We start from the raw sequence: 6,514 nt of genomic DNA on the forward strand, positions 1-6,514 counted from the left end.
CAAGATGAGAGATGAAAAGGAAGTTAGAAAGTCAGAGAAGATTTTTGTATTTTGTATTTGTATTTGCATTTGTATTTATTATGGAATCCCATTATTATGGATCCCCAAAATTAAGGCAGTTTATACAATTTTAAAAAGTTACAATACATTCACAGATTTCACAACACACTGTATGCCCTCAGGACCCTACTCCACCACTGCCGCATATCTACAGTACTAAATCCATGTGTATGTGTGTGTGTGTGCGTGTGTGCGTGTGTGCGTGTGTGTGTGTGTGTGTGTGTGTGTGTGTGTGTGTGTGTGTGTGTGTGTGTGTGTGTGTGTGTGTGTGTGTGTGTGTGTGTGTGTGTGTGTGTGTGTGTGTGTGTGTGTGTGTGTGTGTGTGTGTATGCATGTCTCTGTGCCAATGTTTGATGTTTGTGTTGCTTCACAGTCTCTGCTGTTCCATAAGGTGTTTTTTTATCTGTTTTTAAATCTAATTTTACTGCTTGCGTCAGTTACTTGATGTGGAATAGAGTTCCATTAAGAATTGGCTCTATGTAGTACTGTGTGCCTCCCATAGTCTTTTCTGGACTTGGGGACTGTGAAGTGACCTCTTGTGGCATGTCTGAGCTCATGGGTGTCCGAGCTGTGTGCCAGTAGTTTAGACAGACAGCTCGGTGCATTCAACTTGTCAATACCTCTCATAAATACAAGCAGTGATGAAGTCAATCTCTCCTCCACTTTCAGCCAGGAGAGATTGACATGCATATTATTAATATTAGCTCTCTGTGTACATCCAAGGGCCAGCCGTGCTGCCCTGTTCTGAGCCAATTGCAATTTTCCTAAGTACTTTTTTTGTGGCACCTGACCACACGACTGAACAATAGTCAAGGTGCGACAAAACTAGGGCCTGTAGGACCTGCCTTATTGGTAGTGTTGTTAAGAAGGCAGAGCATTGCTTTATTATAGACAGACTTCTCCCTATCTTAGCTACTACTGCAACAATATATTTTGACCTTGACAGTTTACAATCTAGTGTTACTCCAAGCAGTTTAGTCATCTCAACTTGTTCAATTTCCACATTATTTATTACAAGATTTTGTTGAGGTTTAGGGTTTAGTGAGTGCTTTGTTCCAAATACAATGCTTTTAGTTTTAGAAATATTTAGGGCTAACTTATTCCTTGCCACCCACTCTGAAGCTAACGGCAGCTCTGCAGCTCTTTGTTGAGTGTTGCAGTCATTTCAGTTGCTGTAGTAGCTGACGTGTGTGTTGAGTCATCCGCATACATAGAAACTCAAAGGCTTTACTCAAAGTCAGTGGCATGTCGTTAGTAAAAATTGAAAAAAGCAAGGGTCCTGAACAGCTACCCTGGGGAATTCCTGGTTCTAACTGAATTATATTTTATATGCTTCCATTAAAGAACACCCTCTGTGTTCTGTTAGACAAGTAACTCTTTATCCACATTATAGCAGGGGGTGTAAAGCCATAACACACACGTTTTTCCAGCAGCAGACTATGATCAATAATGTCAAAAGCTGCACTGAAGTCTAACAAGACAGCACCCACAATAATTTATCATCAATTTCTCTCAGCCAATCATCAGTCATTTGTGTAAGTGCCGTGCTTGTTGAGTGTCCTTCCCTATAAGCATTCTGAAATTCTGTTGTCAATTTGTTTACTGTAAAATAGCATTGTATCTGGTCAAACACACGTTTTTCCAGAAGTTTACTAAGGGTTGGTAACATGCTGATTGGTCGGCTATTTGAGCCAGTAAAGGGGGCTTTACTATTCTTGGGTAGCAGAATGACTTTAGCTTCCCTCCAGGCCCGAAGGCACACTCTCTCTAGTAGGCTGAAATTGAAGATGTGGCAAATAGGAGTGGCAATATAGTCTGCTATTATCCTCAGTAATTTTCCATCTAGATTGTCAGACCCTGGAGGCTTGTCATTGTTGATAGACAACAGTAATTTTTCACCTCTTCCATACTGACTTTACGTAAATCAAAAGTACAATTCTTGTCTTTCATAATTTGGTCCAATATACTTATTTACATTGTGTTTGCCAATGCCCCTAAGATCATGTACATTTGATGCAGCATTATGACAACTCATTGTATCAATGGTAGGGATTAACTGAGCTGGTCTTGGATCATTTAGCAGTCATTGTTTTAACGCAGCCTCGAAGTGCGTGGAAAGAGATGACCGTAAACTTCAATCAAGTTCTCAGTTGTGTGGGGCAACAGGTTTCCCTCCATCCTCCCCAGACCAGCTTCCTACCCCAATGCCCTACTTCCCTCTCCTCCTCTCTCCAACCCTTCTCCCTTCCACTTCCCTTTAGCCCAGTCAGTACTACATCCTACAGACCCTGCACTCAGAAAGGCAGAAAGACAGACAGGTAGACAGGGACACAGACAGTCAAGGTAGACAGGGAGACAGTCAGACATCCACTGGCACTTTTGGGCCATATGTGATGCAGGACTCGCAGAGTCGCCCAAGCGGAAACCATCTTCCATGCGCCTGCTTGCCGTGGGCACCTTGCCCTTTTGAACAATCTGCCTGTCTGTGACACATGTCCCTCACAGCGGCAGACGAAGCCTGGGATTATTACAACACATGGTCACTGCCCAAACCACCTCCACCTACCTCCCCCTCAACCTCCCCCATTCCCACCCTCTCCCCCCAACCTCCTCCCCCCTCCTCTGAAACAAAGAGACCCTGAGCCCTCCCGATTCGCCCCTCCAGCCCTGGGGTGAGCCTCTGAAGGTCGGGGATGAAGGCAGTAATTGAGCATGGTAATGTGTTGTGAAGGTAAAACCACCACACTGTATCTACAGTCTGCCTCACTCCCGCTAATCCTGTTGTCTTTCACATTTCAGTTTCATCTCATCATTCTAGAGAGAGACCATGCAGGCCATTAGTCCTTCTCTGCGACGAGAAAGAGAGAGAGAGGGAGAGAGAGGAAGGGAGGCTGAGAGAGAGGGTAATCGAGTGGAGAGAGAGAGTATGACAGATAGATGTAATTTAAGATCTAGGTAGAAAGTATACCCTCAGATAGCCCTTTAACTTGGTTTTATTGTGCAGATGGGTAGTTAGTTCAAGGTAGTTTAAGTTCAGGATATTTCTACCTGGTCTGTACAGATCGAACTGATATGAACATTTTGACAATGTACCTGGTTACAAATGTACCTGACTTGGTGGTGTTATTCAGGTGAGGGTTCAGATTTGGAATTGTCATACAAACATTGTTCTGAGAGCATAGCATCTACACAAACACACACAGGGATGTTCCTCCACCCACTTCCCATAATATCTGGTGTGTGTGTGTGTGTGTGTGTGTGTGTGTGTGTGTGTGTGTGTGTGTGTGTGTGTGTGTGTGTGTGTGTGTGTGTGTGTGTGTGTGTGTGTGTGTGTGTGTGTGTGTGTGTGTGTGTGTGTGTGTGTGTGCGTGCGTGCGTGCGTGCGTGCGTGCGTGCGTGCGTGTCCCAGGAGGACAAAGAACAACACTACTTCCTCATAGCCCTCTGATAATTGCATAAAACTCACATTGAACACACACTCACACACTCACACACATACAATATTTACACACAGACACAACCAACCAACACCCTACTTCCTCGTTCTCCCTTAAGCTTGATTTTTCATATCAGTCACGAGTGCACAAAACATCATCTTGATTTACTCATTCCAAGGGGGAAAATACTATAAGCCACTGGTTCTATTTTAATGAGGATCATTCCGCCTGCTTTAAGACCTATTCTATTTCTAGAGGAGGTCTCCCAGGAGATCTCAGATATTATTTATTATTACTACCCTGTATTGGGAAAATTCTCACCAAATTGGCCTGAAAACGTAACTGTTGTGAACACAGTTGTGGAAATATTTACAGTTAGGGTCTATTTGAGATCAAGCACATGACTGATAACGATGAAGTCTGTGTTCTTCTACCGTCTATTCTATATGCGTTTCCCCCACATTGCCAGGCATCTGCGGTTGTCTCTACCCAGCTACCCAGATATGAAAGAGATGAATCGCAATGATTCACCAGACGGCTGGTGCTGTCTCTCAATTAGGGGCGACAGATAGCCTAGTGGTTAGAGCGTGGGGCCAGTAACCAAAAGGTTGCTGGATTGAATCCCCGAGCTGACAAGGTGTTGATCTGCCTCTGTACAAGGCAGTTAACCCACTGTTCCTAGGCTGTCATTGTAAATAATAATGTGTTCTTAATTAACTGACTTGCCTAGTTTAAATAAAAGGTGTGTTATTTTCCATCATGGACTGCCAAGACACATTTTTCTCATTACTGAACAATTGTTTAAGTTCCAGTCAAAGTGACAAGCAGGTATTCAAATGAAAGCCTATTCTCTCCTGCTGCCGATGCATCATGGAGGAGTGGAGAGGAACTATAATCTGCTAAATTGAATGTTTGACAGCCTAATACAGGCATGTCAATGTCCATTTCTCTTCTCTCATGCCATGGGTAGTTTGATGTATTATGTGCAGAAGAAGGTCCCAACGGGTCGAGTATGAACGGGAAACAAATGGAGAAATTAATTAGCTTAAAAGTACAATATGTTTTTTCCTCTTTATACACCCTTTTTGTACACAATAGAACAAAATACACCGTAATAAAAGGGAATAGACCTTTGTCAATCCCAGGTGGCTAATAAGGTTGCTGAACCAATGCCGTAACACAAACCATACAATCAGTAAAACCGTACCCTATATGCTGCATCATATTTTCATTTCCTGAACTAAGTACAGTAGAGATGAAATTGAAATTACCCGAGTCCTGCTCTACAGAAAACTGAGAGTACATACAGACATCTGTAGTGCAGTTTCCTGCAGCGGGTTATGTGAGCAAAGAGAATGCAAAGTGAGTTTTAGATTTGGATGAAACTAAAAAAATAGAAGAGTTGTCTTATGAAAGGCAGCTTTGAAATAAAAACAGAATTCATGGTTAATATTTGATGAAGGCTGATTTGAATACATGCTAAAACTAAAAGAGTATGGTGAACCTCTTTAACTATTGATGTTAGCTAATGGCTTTGATGGCATGGCATACACGTTCCTCCCTGTCTGGACCACGTGGTTAATAAAGAACACCAGAATACAATACAACCAGTAATTCTAGCTTTGCATTTAGAGTACATGCATTTGCATGTTGGGTAGGCTATAACAGCACAGCGCTTTTAAAGCTGTGTAACATGCATTGAGGTGTGTCTATTGCCATTTAATAGCCATAGAGGTAATAGAAAAACAATGTTAAACTGACAGTGTTTTATTGAATGTAAAGTATTATTTCAGTGTCCAATGTTCACCATTGTACAATATGTTGACAGCATTGCATTATTGTAAGCTTGCTGAAGACATCTGTAGAATACAGTAACGTATGTGCCTGTGATTCTCAGCCATGGTCAGTGGACTTCAGGAAACAGCAGAGGGAGCACCCCCCTATCCACATTGATGGGACAGCAGTGGAGAAGGTGGAAAGTTTTAAGTTCCTCGGCGTACACATCACGGACAAACTGAAAAGGTCCACTCACGCAGACAGTGTAGTGCAGAAGGCGCAACAGCGCCTCTTCAACCTCAGGAGGCTGAAGAAATTTGGATTGTCACCTAAACCCTCACAAACTTTTACAGATGCACAATTGAGAGCATCCTGTCGGGCTGCATCACCGCCTGGTACGGCAACTGCACCGCCCACAGCCGCAAGGCTCTCCAGAGGGTGGTGCGGTCTGCACAAAGCATCACCAGGTGCAAAATACCTGCCTTCCATGACACCTACAGCACCCGATGTCACAGGAATGCCAAAAAGATCATCAAGGACAACAACCACCTGAGCCATTGCCTGTTCACCCCTGCACCATCCAGAAGGCAGGTACAGGTGCACCAAAGCTGAAAAACAGCTTCTATCTCAAGGCCATCAGACTGTAAACAGCCATCACTAACAAAGAGAGGCTGCTGCCTACATACAGACTTGAAATCATTGGCCACTTTAATAAATGGATCACAAGTCACTTAAATAATGCCCCTTTAATAATGTTTACATATCTTGCATACCTCATTTCATATGTATATACTGTATTTTATACCATCTATTGCATCTTGCCTATGCTGCTCTGTCATTGCTCATCCATGTATTTATATGTATATATTCTTATTCCAATCCTTTACTTAGACTTGTGTATATGTCGTGGAAAATTGTCTCAGAAATATAACACTTACAAGAACTTGTGAATTCAATGTAGACTTTAATACAAATTAGCAAAGCCGAGCCCTTCCATGGAAGGAGACTAAATTCTCATATTACAGAGTCCTGCCTTTATAGGATTCTGTCTTTGCATAACGTATAGAGTCCTCTCCCTCTCTATGAAAATAGCTTCCCTTGACCTTTCTCCATTATTATCTTTTCATCTCAGAGCTTGCTTGTTAACGCCCACATCTGACAGCTGTATAGGTTATAATGGTGGCGGGACCCTTTTCATGTCCTAAAAATAATGCATGCATTGCATGCTTATGTTTCACCTG

The sequence above is a fragment of the Salvelinus alpinus genome, chromosome 4, assembly GCF_045679555.1.
Source record: "Salvelinus alpinus chromosome 4, SLU_Salpinus.1, whole genome shotgun sequence".
NCBI lineage: Eukaryota > Metazoa > Chordata > Actinopteri > Salmoniformes > Salmonidae > Salvelinus > Salvelinus alpinus.